The sequence below is a fragment of the Podarcis melisellensis genome (genome assembly GCF_964234715.1).
Source record: "Podarcis melisellensis genome assembly, chromosome: 3".
NCBI classification, from domain to species: Eukaryota; Metazoa; Chordata; class Lepidosauria; order Squamata; family Lacertidae; genus Podarcis; species Podarcis melisellensis.
The window spans coordinates 21,581,863-21,596,570 of record NC_138530.1 but is presented as its reverse complement, the minus strand read 5'-3'; the positions used below and the strand labels follow the sequence as shown (position 1 = coordinate 21,596,570).

The window sequence follows — 14,708 nt, the reverse complement described above, 5'->3', positions numbered from 1 at the left end:
AACGACAGCAGCCAATAGGTACAAAGCTGAGGCAGAGGCGTACACCCAACGGGCATTTGTGGAAATAAGCTGGCGAGTAAGTGGCAAGCGAGCGAACCAATGGACGACCAAGAAGCGAGAACCTGACAGGCAGGAAACCCAATGGGGATGCGAGCCGAGGGCCGCGCATTGAATGACGGCCTCTGCGGCCAATGGCAGGGGGCTTCTCACCCTTCTCTTTTGCGTGTGCGTGCCGGCAGGACCGAATCCACTTTGAGGCGCTTGTGTGAAGGGAGGGGGCGCTCTTCCCCTCCCCCCGCCCGGTGCATTCTGACGTTGCGCGGCGGGGAGGGACGGCCCATTAGCGGCCGCTGGGACGGGGGCTCCCAACATGTCCGTGCTGCTGGCTGCGCTCGGACTGCCACAGCGGACGACCGCGAAGGGAGAGGCCGTTGCGTGAGGCGGAGGCGGGAGAGACGGCTGCTGCTGCTGCTCCTCGAGCTGCGGCCTAACCTCAACCCTAGTCGGGAGAGACGGAGGCCGCCTGCGCGCGCGGGCAACGGGGGGGCTTCTAACCGAGCGGCGAGCTTGAGGCGCCAGGTACAGGCCCAGGCCGGTTCCGCCTGAGGGAAAGCGGGGGAGGGGAAGGGAGGGGAGAGACTGGCGGCGAGGAGGAGGAGGAGGAGGACGGGGCCTCGTCAGGCAGCAGGCCTCGAGCGCGGGTTGGCTGCGGGAGGAGGGCGGGAAGAGGGCGGCTTGGGCTCGGGCCTTCACTGGGGGGTTAGGCCTGCGCTGGCGTTACGGGCGGCATCGGCGGGGGCTTCTGCGTACTGCGTAGTTCGGAGCGGGAGGGGCGAGGCGAGGCGGCCGAGGAGGAATGGCTGGATTTGTGGCTGCGTTGTAAGACTCCGGGTAAGAGGAGGGAGCGGGGAGAAGAGAAGGGGAGCGAGGAGGAGGAGATCCGGCGGTCGTTGGTCGGGGTGGCGGGATGGAAACGGGTGGCTGGGCGGGCGGCAGCGGGGGGGGGGAGAACCTCTTCGTCTCGCGTCTCATGGCAGATCGGGCTGAGTGGGAGGGGAGGGAGGAGCTGCTGCCGCTTCTGCTTCGGGCCTCGGTGTGGGATGTTCAATTTGGGATTGGGCGTGGAGTCGGGCTGTTGAAAAAGGAGAGAGGCCTGAGCTTGATAGGGGAGAGGTTGGGATGCCGACTGGGGAGGGAGGTGGGGGGACGACGACGACGACGACGACGGTCTTCTCGCCATTGTCTGAGTTAACCCCGGGAAGGAGAGAGGCCTGCATTGACGGCGATCTCCCCATCCTACCCTCCCAAAAATCACTGTCTGTTTAAGGCCCCGTTATTTAGTTCCCGGCCAGGATCCCAAAACACACTGCAATGGGGTGTTTTTTAGAATTCACTCCTCCTTCAGCGAGCTTAAAAAATAAATAAATAAAAATGTTGTTAGCACCCATGTCCAAACGCCTGAAAGTTTTGGACTTGCTGCAGACCGTTAAGATTAGCTGAAGTGGGCAGTTTTTCGTGTTAATATGCTTTCTGCACAGTATGAGGCTAACCTTTACTTTTGCGGAAAGGACCTGGCTTTTTGGGTTACCAGTGACATACGCTGGTTATAGTTTCGATCCTGACCATGTCAGATGTAGCAATGGGAAGTATCAGTGGGGGATACTTGTGCCTGTAGGTAACTGACCTGGGGTTAAAGTTCTGACTCGGCTTATGAAATTTGTTGGCTGATTTAGCCTTCACTATTTTCATATAAATAATAGTTTCTTATGTGTTAAAAGTGAAAACATAGTATAAGTATGATTTAAGGAAGGCACTCTGTAGGCTTACATCATGTTCCGCATATTTGAAGATAGGTCAAGTGAAAGGTGCAGGATTTTGGATTTGGGTCAGGGTTGAAAAACTAGTGTGGTGGATTGAAAATTAGGAGTTGGATTTAAATTATGCTCAGCTATGAGAATTGCTTACGTTAAAGAATGTAGTCCAAACCTACAAGATTAGTAAAGGACTGGAGTATATTTAAAATGCTCTGAGACTGTGGGCTCTTTGGGGGCTGGGGAATTATCATTGCACTTGTATGCCTTTTTTAGCAGTAGAGGATGGAGGCATCAAGTATTGCAGGCCTACATTAGTTGTATGAATGTTAAGATATTAGGTCAGGAATATGACCTGTGAATGTTTATTTGCTCTGTATAGAGAGGTGCATTTCGTACATGGAGCCATCTTAATGGAAGCTCTTGTAGAACAAACTAGGGAGTAAGCCAAAACACTTAGGTTTTTGTGCAAACATCCTTCATATCATTGTGAATGTAGGTCCAGTGCTGGATGACTAGAATCCTGTCCCCACAGGATAACATAACCTGGGTGAAGAGTGGGTAAAAAAATTGAATAAAGTATAATAGATGGGGACCTGCCACAGAAAGGATGAACTGAGTGCATTTGCCTGTTGGACCTTTTTAAACTCTTGGTGTAGGGTTGTTTTGGGTATCTGGCCATATGTAAAACCGTCAATGGCTATGAAGCATCTTTGTGGCTTGACCTACAATTAGATTGTGACAGGTAGCAAACACTTTTAGACAGTCACATGTGCCGTGGCTTCTACTCAGAACTTGGGTGCATGCCCAGCTGTTAAGCACTCTTTTGCTCTTTACTGGAGGCCTACTTTGAGCAAGGTAGAGGACCAGCTTCCCCTTCCACTGGTATACTGCTAGCACAACCATTGACTATCATTCAACACATCAGTTTTCCTTCTTGAGTGAACAGTGGAGGGGCCCTCTTGTACCACTCAGATTTGACCTCAGTGATCCTTTAGTTGCTAATTTCCTACTCTACTGGCTCCCTAAGGGTTAGGACAAGGTTCTAATATCATGCACTATTTGGTACATGAAGGAATGGCTGTGTAACTCACCACAGCTAACAAGTTTGTTTTAAGAGAATAGCCATGATCCACTTGGCCATGTTGAGCTTTATGTTCCACTGCTTATGTTTTTTAAGTCTGCACAGGGCTGAATATATCATCAGTAGAGGATGCGCCTGGTTGCGTGGAGGCAATTTTTGGTTGACACACCTGATCAACCTAGTCTTAAAGTGGACAATAAACTGTAGTAGTAGTAGTAATAGACTGCTCTCTTATTGATCAGTATGGGAAATATGTGTTAGCAGTTAACAGGTCACTATATGGAAATACGCATTTGGAAAGACAGGAAGTGCAATTTTCCATGGAACAGGAATATTTGGGAAAGGTTGCTAAAGAGGTGAAGACTAGTTTTTAATTAAACAACTTGGCTTTAATGTTTTCAGACATTTTGATTAAGAGTGTTCAGCTTAGCCATGGAAAGCCAGGCTCAAATCGCTACTCATGTCTGGTGGCTTTTGCTAAATTATGGTTTATCTTTTTTTTAATAATTTTTTAAATTAAATTTTCTTTTACAAATTAGTCAACACAACCATATTCACAAATTTCCAATTTTTGAACTTCCACCAGCTCCTCCATCAATCATCCATGTTTTCTATTTGTTACGCAATTTCAATATATTATATTGCCAGTTAATAATATCCTTTCGTCTCTCTTTCTTTTTACAATACACCTTTAACATCACAAAGCCTCTTTAAAACCGACTAGTGTTGTCTGTTCATCACATACATTTTCCAGATAATTTGTAAACTTTCCCCAGTCCTTGATGAACTTGTGATCCTTTTGATATCTAATTTTCCCAGTCATTTTATCCAATTCTGCATAATCCATAAGTTTCATTCTCCACTCTTCCAGAGTCGGTAGTTCCTCTTGTTTCCATTTTTGGGCCATTAATATTCTTGCCGCTGTTACTGCATATTGAAAGAGTTTGTAATCACTTCTATTAATCTCTCTTCCTGTTATTCCTAACGCTAAATTATGGTTTATCAACTACCTCCCCAGGGTTTTAAAAACAGTCACTAACCAACATCTCCCACTTTGTAGATTGTATGGCTCCCTCCTTTGTGATTTGTCTCTGTGGTCATGGGCTGCAGGAAACAGGCCCATGGGTTAACACTGCTGGGGTAACTGCTGCTATTCCGGTATTCACCTTCAACTGAAATTGGGTAAGGGTAACAGGCTTAGGCAAAGTTATTTACCAAGCCTGCCTAATCCTTCCCCTTGCTGCCAGCTGTGTACACCCCCTTCCTCAGTTGCCTGTTACTACTACTATAGATTTCTAGCTGTAAATGGATAGGAGAGGCTGTTCTACACAATCATGGTAGCAGTGTTGTTTTTTGTTCTATTCTTTTCTATTCTGTGTACTCCTTCCATAATGGAAAGTTGAGAAATATAGGCAGACTAAGCTGCATAGCTTTTTCCACCTGAGCGGGGGGAGGGGGAGATCATTGCAATAGAAGTGAGAAGAAAATTGTAACAATTGTCCATTTATGTGGTGCAGTTGATGTGCCCTAAACAAGCAGGTAACTGGGGATCTGTAGCTATATGTTTAGGCCTGAGTTATCCTAGTGCTGGTTCTTACCTGGGAAATCCTGAAAACTTAGGTCTTACACTGACTTTAAAACTAAGGGTCCAGGATTCATGTCTGTGTTCAGCTGAGCTTGTGCTTTTTTCACTTCAGCCTGGATAGCTCAGTGGGTTAGAGTGTACAATGGTACCTCTGGTTACGAACTTAATTCGTTCCGGAGGTCTGTTCTTAAGCCGAAACTGTTCTTAACATGCGGCATGCTTTCGTTAATGGAGCTCGTTACCCGAAGCATTCATAAGGAGGATGATACATAACCCGAGGTTTCACTGGAGTGCTGATAATGCCACGGTTGCTGCATATTTGGGTTGGACTAGATGATCCTCAGGGTCCCTTCCGACTCTTTTGAATCCATGAACCATCCTGATAATATGTGTGAATATTATATAGATGCATGGATGTGGACAAGAAGAATGTGGCTACTCTCCAGCAATAAAAGTCAATTGCTGTGGAGTTCTGCCAAAGCCTAAGTACTATCTTGACCATTTTAGCGCTTATGAATGTTTTATCTTTTAAGCAGAGGGAAAATTGAAATGGCTCAGAAGCTTGGTTCCTTCCAACCCCTTCCATCCCCTCAGCCTTGAACCCTAACATGCATTTTCTCTCCTCCCAACCACTTCAAACCTTCTTTACTTAGTGACCAATGTTAAGGGTGAAGTTATTTTTAGCTCCATGTTTAATAAATTTTGTACTTCATCTGTATCTTTTAAAAGCATTGCCAAGTTCTCAGAGCCTAAAGGCTAAGTATCAGTTTTAATTCAGTGTTGATTAATATTATTCATTGAAAGCTACTGAAAGTAGATGGCCCATTGTTCAGTCATCCTTCTTTAATCTATGCAGTCTTTGCCTGTTTTTGTGTGGTTGAAATTGAGATTGCAAGCTCCTTGGTGTAGAGACCTGTGCCTTGCTTATATTACTCTATAAAGCACAATATGTTTTGGATTATAAATAATAGAAATACCTTCCAGTGTTTCAAAGAGGTTCAGGCTTTGGCAAGTCTCCATGTGAAATACTGTATTTTTCGCCCTATAGGACTCACTGGCCCATAGGATGCACCTAGATTGGGGGGGGGGGAAATAAAGGGGAGGAAATTATTTTTTCCCCCCCAAGTGCGGGGCTGGGGCGGGGGAAGCCCGAGCTTCCCCCGACCCTGGGACCCAGAGCCATGCCAAAACTGCGTGCAGCTTTGGCATCGCTCGGGGAGCTTGCGGGGCTGGGGGAGGGGGAAGCCCTCCGCCAGCCTCCAAACCAGGTCGGGAGACAGCGGGATGGCGCGCTGCGCCTCCCCACTGTCCCCCGAGTTTGCGGGGCTGGCGACGGGGAGGAGCAGGCTTCTCCCCCCCGCCAGCCTTCTAACCAAGTCATGGGACAGCGGGATGGCAGCGTTCCGCCTCCCCGCTGTCCCCCGAGCCTGTGGGGCTGGCGGCGGGGCTCTCCTGAAGCCTGGAGAGCGAGTGGGGTCGGTGCGCACCGATCCCTCTTGCTTTCCAGGCTTCAGCGAAAGCCTGCATTCGCCCCATAGGACGCACACACATTTCCCCTTCATTTTTGGAGGGGGAAAAGTGTGTCCTATAGGGCGAAAAATGCGGTAAGTTGTGTAATGAATGCATGACATACAATACCTAGTAAATGTACCAGTTGAAATTTTTAGTGGACTAGTAAATACATTTGCATAAGTAGCTTATATATAAAGTGGGCCAGAAATATGACAGATTCTGTGGTCCTTTGGTGATTTCAGTTGACCACTTGCAGTGTGATATCTATCCTCATGGTGAGGAAAGTGCTTTGTGGTTCTGTTATCCTGCTTTCCATGTGTTAATAATGCTTGCATTACAGTTTGGCCAGATGCTAAACAAATTCAGTTTACTATGTAGTTGCAACCATGATACAATAAATGGTAAATGAGAACACTATGTGTAGTAGTTGGAGAGTAGAGGTGAACTTTGAATAAAATGTATGCTAAATATATTAATAGGAATTGGACAGCTGGGAAGGTAAGTAAAAAGTAAAAGCCTGTTCTTCTCATATTCATAAAGTTTTAGCCCGAATATTAAGAAACATTTTCAAATATTGAGACACTTGGCCACACATTGAAATTTGGCTACATATTAGGAAGCAACATGGTATGTACAGTATTTGACTTGAAATATGAGAAGTCAGCAATAATAAAATTATATGTATTTATAGCCATAGACCTAGCTTGCACATAATACTTAGCCATGATTTGTTTAACAAACCACTAGTTAACCACAAATTGTCAAACAAACCCGATTCTCCAAAGTCTGATTTGTTTTCTGCCTGCTATTGCCTCATGCACTTGTTGGTTGGGGTGGCCATGGTTAAAGAAGGATGTTAGGTTCATGCATAACATAATAGGCTATAGTTAAAGCAAGCCATAAGCCAGCAGAAGACTGAGGCTACAGATCTTGTAACAAGCTATGATTTAGCAGTATGTGCTAACCAGGCCATATTCTGTATTTGAATAATATTTCGGAGAACTGTATATGAAACTTGGCATGGAAGAACGGTTAAATTAACTGAGTTGCATGGAACAGTGGGCTGATATGTAGTCTGCCTTTCCAAATCTTTTGGAAATTTATACAACTTAGTTCTCTAAGTGTGTGTGTGTTGGAATGATTTTTCTGCTGATCTTTGTGTAATATATTTATACACCACCTTTCCAGGAAGGAGCTCAAGCTGATATACATGGCTCTTCCCATCTCCATTTTATCCTTGCAGCAACCCAGTGAGGTTGGCTAAGCTAAGAAAAGGTGGCTGGTCCAAAGTTACCCATTGAGCTTTATGGTTGATTGGAAATTTGAACCTGGATCTTCTATGCCCTAGTCTAACTGGCCCTACCATGCTGGTAGGTTGTTTTCCAATGTCTGGTAACAGGGTGACATTTAATTCATAGCTAGCTAGTTAAAGCCTGCAGCGGGGGAAGGAATCCAATCTTCTCTTTAAAGATTGCTTCTTGTTGAAATCTTCTGCAGGCTCTTTGTCTTTTACCTCTCACCAGTGGTTCAGCTTCATTCTAGATTGTGCAATAAAGAGTCAGTTGTGGTATTTTCTAATATGGCAGAAGTACTACTATTTTAGCACTCTTCTCAGCCTTCTAACCTATGATAGAATGTGGAGTCTGAACATAAAAATCTATAGCAACTAGGATATATATGTGGCCTAAGAGGTTAAAATGATGGAGTCTAAAAAAAGGAGAATAATATTAATGAAGAGCAAAACAAGGGATTTTGTGAAGAATTTGGCACAACTGAAAACATATGACTGTATTTGGGTTATAATGATTGTAAAACTTTCTGATGTTAAGTCTGTATATAATTAATAATAAAGAAAATATATGGGGGGGGGGAATCCATAGCAGCTAACATCTCATCCTGTTTGCAAATAGAGTCCCCAAGTTCTGACTTCTTAACTAATTAATGCCTTATATAGGATCTTGCTCCAAGTGTTCCAGCCACTTACTGGATTGTGCCAATAGTTTTGTTGTGAAATAGTCTTCTACTGTTCCTTTAATAATGCTAAATCATTGTCCGTTATCTTCCCCAATCTCATAGTGGCCTATCTTCTGCTGTGCCATAACTCCTGGTAAACCTGCTTATTGCTCTCTTCAGCTTCACCATGTGAAAGCTTTGGAAGCCAGCTTTATTTGTAAATGTGGTTTTTGCAAGTACCTTAACAGTAAAGGTAAACGTAAAGGCACCCCTGCCCGTACGGGCCAGTCTTGACAGACTCTGGGGTTGTGCGCCCATCTCACTTAAGAGGCCAGGGGCCAGCGCTGTCCGGAGACACTTCCGGGTCACGTGGCCAGCGTGACATCGCTGCTCTGGCGAGCCAGAGCCGCACACGGAAACGCCGTTTACCTTCCCGCTAGTAAGCGGTCCCTATTTATCTACTTGCACCCGGGGGTGCTTTCGAACTGCTAGGTTGGCAGGCGCTGGGACCGAGCAGCAGGAGCGCACCCCGCCGCAGGGATTCGAACCGCCGACCTTTCGATCGGCAAGTCCTAGGCGCTGAGGCTTTAACCCACAGCGCCACCTGCGTCCTTAACAGTAAAGTATAGCAAATGAGGTGTGGACCAGATGTGTTCATAGACTTAAATATCAGAATCTAATCTGGGTTAATCTGTCACAAATTGCTTGGAATAAACTTTGTTTGGGAAAAAAATTTTTTGTTATGCAATGCCAATTTCATCAATTTCCAAGTCAAGGAAAATAATTGTATTTTTCACTACACTGTCCTTGTTCAGCTATCTGCATTACTGAATTTGTAATATTGTTATATACCTCTCATGCTTTGGATTATTTGAGTACTGTTTAAACTAACCCCCTACCTATCCAGGGATGATTTTTGCAACTATGAGTTCTGATATGAACTCTAAAGTGAACTTGTTAGTTCGACATCACAAGGACATTTCTATTTGCTTAAGTGAGTGAGAGAGAGAAAAAGTCAGGTCTGTACTGTCAGTTGAAGAGAAGGGATTTTTTTTGGCACACAAGAGACTAGGTGAGAACTAGAACAGCTGTTAGGTCTCTAATATGTTTGGAAATTGAGAATTTGACTGCTTCCAATTATACTGCATACTGTCATGCAGTGACATTTACATAAAATACTGCATGTTTCCTGACTGGCCCTTTGCCTGCTATAGGCATCATCCTGTATACAGTCTTTGGGCTACTTTATCATTTACCCAATGTAGATGACAATGCATCATTTTATTATGATCCTGTTTCTGATAATGCTGCTGCCTATTTAAAGAGGTTTTATGAAAGCTCATAATGCAGGTTAAAAAATACAAATTAAATATGTAGCTTAGTAATGGCAATAGTGTGTTAATAAATGTGTATTAATAAACACTTGGGTGTACTTAAATAAAAAATGTCAGTGTATATTTAATGCATGGATCTGGGACAGCTTATGCTGGAAACAGTCAGGTTTATAAACGTGCTCCAAAGCATCCGAAGAACATGTGCAGGGGCTTTGGAGGCACTTGAAAAAAGTAAGCTTCTGGTTGCTTCTGAGTACAATAGAGCTCATTTTATTGTGTATACTATTAAGTCAAAATCACTATTTTAATATTGAAATGACGATTATAACTTATTTTTTAACATCAACACTTCAGGCCTGTATAATTGCAGGTAGGTGCTTATTTAGCAAAATAACACCATCCATGCACAACAGGAGAGATCAGCAGGCTTGGGGGAATTAAAAGAAATATAACCCCTGCACCAAAGCTCTAGAAAAAAATTTGAAAGAAGAAAAACCTCAAAAGGGTCCAATGAGGACTGAGCCACAGAAGACTCACTGGCTGGGGGAGAGGAAGCGGATAGACTGCTGATCTTTAAAAAGATGCTGTATTTCTAAGTGAAGGGTATGGTAGGAAAGGATTTGTATGCTTCCAGGTCAACCTGTAAGTGAAATTTTACATATGTTGAGGTCACAAGTTACTAGACCTGTGAAGTGAAATTTTTTCATCCCACCCTTTTTTCTTAAAAACTTAATCAAAACCCACTACTTGAGTTTGTGCTAGAATGAGGGGATCTAAAGTCTCTTAGAAATCAAATCTCTCTGCTTGGCGCCAAACAACAACAACAAAAACTCAAAGGATAAACCCTTATTGCATATTGAAACACCACCACTAAAAGGAATAATTAAGTAATATGTTTATATTTACAGTATCTGAATGAAGAACAAAAATAAAATACAGAACGCATGCATCCTCCTGGCTCTGACTTTGTATTTAACATACTGTAATCACAGAAGTGGGTAGTCAGTAACCTTGTATGTTTTGAGTCTTTTGATTGGATCCATGTGGTGTTCCCACTGTACCACTTGCTCTTCTTCCCACCAACAGAACTCAGATTCTCTGATAAAAAGATAACTTTGCAGATCTCTCCCTACCATATTATTTTCCTTTAACATCAGACTAATTTCCCATCATATTCCAGTAGACTTTGCAACTAAAACTGTTCTGAATGCATATGTGGCTCAGCCACTTCTCTAACAAAATACTGGGAGGATGGATTTGCATAGTAACTAGGTGCTAGTCCTAGTTTGAACTGTTTTCTTAGCAGTTGAATCTAGGAGGGGTGCTTTTGGCTAACTTCGGTGCATAAGTAGAGTACTTTGTTCAAATTCCACCCCCACCCCAGATAAGAACTTTACAAAGATTGCTTGTTAGGTGAACGGTCATTTCAACACATGGACAGTTTTCTAGCACTGCTGGTTTGAAGTTGGACCTTCTGTACTAAACAGTAGCAAACAAGGATTGAACAGCAGCAGTAAAAAATAAAAAAAATCTGACTTACTTTTCCTTATCTGTCTATTGAAAACTTCTTGCCTTAGACCACTGGGCTATATTATTGAGCACTAGGCCTAAATTGTAAGCTGTTGTGGAAAGTCATATTAAAGAATTTCATGAAATTTAAAAGGAACTGTTTTGGTGGTGTTATATTAATCACTTGTTGAATTTCCATTATAAAATATTTTGCCTTTTTAATAGCCAACTCAGTTCCCCTTGTGCTGGTCCTTATATAGCCAAAATGGCACCATTTGCATATGAGGGGGATTCCTAAAGTTTGCAGAATTGCAGTTGTTTTTTTAAATGAAAAAAGCACACATTTGGCTCTAAATAGTAAATCACAGTATTATGGAAGCATAGTGGTATCCGTGTTATCTGGATGATGGGTTCAAGCCCTCAGGCAGTCATGAAGCTTTACTGCATGACTTTTGGCCTTTCACTGTTACTTGGCCTAGTGTTAGCAGAGGTGCTATGCATGTACAACAACAAATTTTAGTGGAAAAATTCTGAGTTATGAATAGATTGAATTCCTACTATTTCAGACGTTTCTTCAGCAGAGAAGATAAAACTGAAACCATTTCAGCAACACCTTACTTTAGGTGTGATTACACCTGTAATCACTATTCCTAAAGAGAAACAATGTCTGAAGTAAAATTTTAATGAGATAACCTTGACAGTGCTGCTATTCAGTTTGTTTAGAACCTGACATGGTTCTTGTTGTCAGAGCTCTCCTTTCAAGATGCCATGACATAAGGCTAAATCACTTTGCAGACCTAGAGCTGTAGTTGTGCAAGGTGCAAGGGGGGGGGGGCGGAATGTGGAGAATGGACACCTATGATGAAAAGATGCTAATAATAAAGGACCTGCTCAGGCAACAAATAGTTGAGGATGATAGTTGCAAGAGGAAGAGTGCAGCTAGCGTTACACCTCAGATTCTTCACAGATTCCCCCCCCCCAAAAAAAAATCTGGGTGCATGTATCAGGAGCTACACTGTAGCTAGAGTTAAAGATGATAGAACAAAGAACCAAAGGTAGAGTTTGCAGGGGTAGAGGATGAAGAACTCTTATCTCCTTAATTGAGCTACCAGCAGTGGTTTCTCTATAGATGACCCATAGTTAAATCATGTGAATTATAGGACTCACGTAAAACTGCATGCACTTAGGAAATGAATTGGAAGTGCATCTACTCTTGGCCCTGGTCTCTGGCCCTATCTGCACTGCTGGTTAAATGCAAATATCCCCTTTATATTGTGTTGGGGGTACAGCCAGAAAACAAGTGGCAGGTCACACGATGGCTGGAACCAGATCCTAGCTACCAATCTGTGTGAAAGATAGTTGTCTCTGGCAGTTTTCTCAGTTGGTAAATCCTTAAACTTCAGGTGAGGTTAGGATACACATAGAATATAGGCTGGGGGTCTGGGCCTTGTAGAATCAGGACCTATCCTGAGGAGGGAAGGAACACCTGCACTTACTTATAAATTAAGTCGTTTTGAGTGCTGATTGTTCCAGTATGCCAATTGATGGGCATAGCTATTAAGTTTAATCCCTTCTCTCACTATAGGCAGGCATCTGGTTATGAGGAGAGCTTATTTGGAGAACCCCTGGTCTTCTAGATGTTTTACTTCAACTCTCATCATCCCCAGCCAGCATGGCTGATGGACAAGAATGTAATCCACCAGCATTCAGAGCAGGGGCCATCAACCTGTTTATCTGTGGGCACATTTAGGTGAGTGCTGTGGACAGCACTCCTTCTGGTCAGTTGTTTCTCCCAATTAGTGCCACCTCAAACTTCACTTTTCCAAGGCATCTCTGATCCAGTAGAAATACAGTGGTACCTCGGGTTAAGTACTTAATTCGTTCCAGAGGTCCGTTCTTAACCTGAAGCACCACTTTAGCTAATGGGGCCTCCTGCTGCCGCTGCGCCACCAGAGCACGATTTCTGTTCTCATCCTGAAGCAAAGTTCTTAACCCGAGGTACTATTTCTGGGTTAGTGGAGTCTGTAACCTGAAGCGTATGTAACCTGAGGTACCACTGTAATCTGAACCTTGAAGAACATAAACCTTAAATAGAGTTACTCTTCCAACTTCCTCCTTCAGCTCTATGTACTTTTCAAGGGAGAAAAGAGTAAGCACCCTTACCACCAAAGGGGCAGTTGGAAGGGAATGTTCTCTCAGTAGCTTTGGTAGGTACCAGAGAAAGACTTCAAGAACATCATTGGAGATAACAAATGTCTTCTTGAGAGATGGAGTTCTAAAGAAGGCAGTGGTGAAGCCACAGTAAGAGCTGTTCAGTAGTGGAACAGACTCCCACGAGAGATGGTGGACTCTGCTTCCTTGGAGGTTTTTAAACAGCGGTTGGATGGCCATCTGTCATGGATGCTTTAGTTGCGAATCCTGTAGCTGAGATTCCCTGCATTGCTACCTTGTAAGGAGTTGGACTAGATGACCCTTGGGACCCTTCCAATTCTGATTCTATGATTCCTTAATCTAGGAGTGTTAATCGTGGACACTTAAGCATGTCGTTCAGTAAAGTAGTAGTTGGACAACTCAAATCAGTGCTTGGATTATACTGATTATTTGGACCCTTTGCAGTAAGATTCAGACCTAGTTTTGGGCCAAGGTCCACCTTGGTTGCCAAGGGAAGGGGTATGTGTGGGTAGGGGGAGTATGACACTATTAGTTTTTTGGACACCTGTTTGTTTTCATTAACCACAGTATCCTTTTGGACTACTTCTCAGGATTAGAACTTGACACATGGTCTTGTGGCTGTTCTGAGCCTTCCAGAATCAGATGGTGGTGCTGATATACTTCTGTTCCACCCCTTGACCATTGGGGTACTTCATTGTTGCTTCTTTTTCCCTTGTGGGTACAAGGCAAACTCAAGAGGGAGCCGATTCCTGATCCTACCGGAAGAAATAATCCTACAGCTGCTACAGTCATTGTCTTCTCTTTTAACATTAAGGCCAGGAAAAAAGCACGCAAAAAGCCTGCCCAAGTGCAGCATTGTGTTTTCCCATATGAGGAAAACTGTGTTGCATTGTGGTCGTTGTGATAGGGGGTGGAGAATCATGTGAGGAAATGGATACAGAAGCAGATACTCCCCCAACATTTTTTGTAAATGAAAGCTACAGTCCAAAATATTCTTAGAACACTATGTTGGGCAAGTCTTCATTTTTTATGAATGACAGTGCATGGGAAAGCTACACATTATTAACTCCAAGACTTTCCCTCACATAATGTATCCAGTCATACTTGTCATTGTGCAGTATATTTTACTAGTATCTCCAATTCATTGGATGGGTTCAAAACAAATATAGAATCCCTGTTGATGCCAAATCCAGATCAGCTAAGATCTTAAGGATTATAAATAGGCGATAGGCAGTGAAGAACAAGATAGCATTTAAACTGCTTATAGCGGCTTTCCTTCAACAAAAGTCATCTTCTAATATTTTGCTAAAGTTGGAATAATTAACTCTTTAAAATTAGTTCTTTTAAGTCTCTCCTGTGTATGTTCATGGCCAGGGACTACTGTGTCAAATTGTTATTGATGATACAATGATTCATATTGTCTAAATCTACAGCTTCTGACAATTCCTGAATATATCCATATTTTAAAATCAGTGCTACATGATATAAGTGTTGAAACCATTTAGTTGGTGTTCCTTCACTTTCTCTGTCATTAATAAGAGGTGAATATTTTAGTTTGATATGGGCTTCATACACTGGTAAAGATGCAGGATTGTAAAATGTAATTTCTTGTACCCACATAAATTTAAGCACAAATAACCATTAACTGCATGTGTTTTCTATTAAAAACCAGCAAGTGAACATTTATGGAAAGTGCTCAGATTATATAGAAATATCTTTTAGAACCCCAGAGGTAGTTGCATAATGTT

The 14,708-nt window shown here is 43.0% G+C and overlaps 1 protein-coding gene across 5 annotated transcripts in view; it reads left to right on the top strand.

Moving 5' to 3' along the window:
* Positions 1-236: 236 nt before the first annotated feature.
* PPM1B (protein phosphatase, Mg2+/Mn2+ dependent 1B) overlaps positions 237-14,708 on the top strand; it is a 41,178-nt gene continuing 26,706 nt past the window's right edge. Inside the window, exon 1 of one of the 5 annotated variants that reach the window (XM_081904186.1) lies at positions 237-579. The gene's annotated coding sequence lies outside the window, so the exon portion shown is untranslated. Of the gene's footprint in view, positions 580-755; positions 892-14,708 lie in introns of those variants that run through there. The other 4 variants (XM_081904184.1, XM_081904188.1, XM_081904187.1 and 1 more) reach the window with 4 other exon arrangements.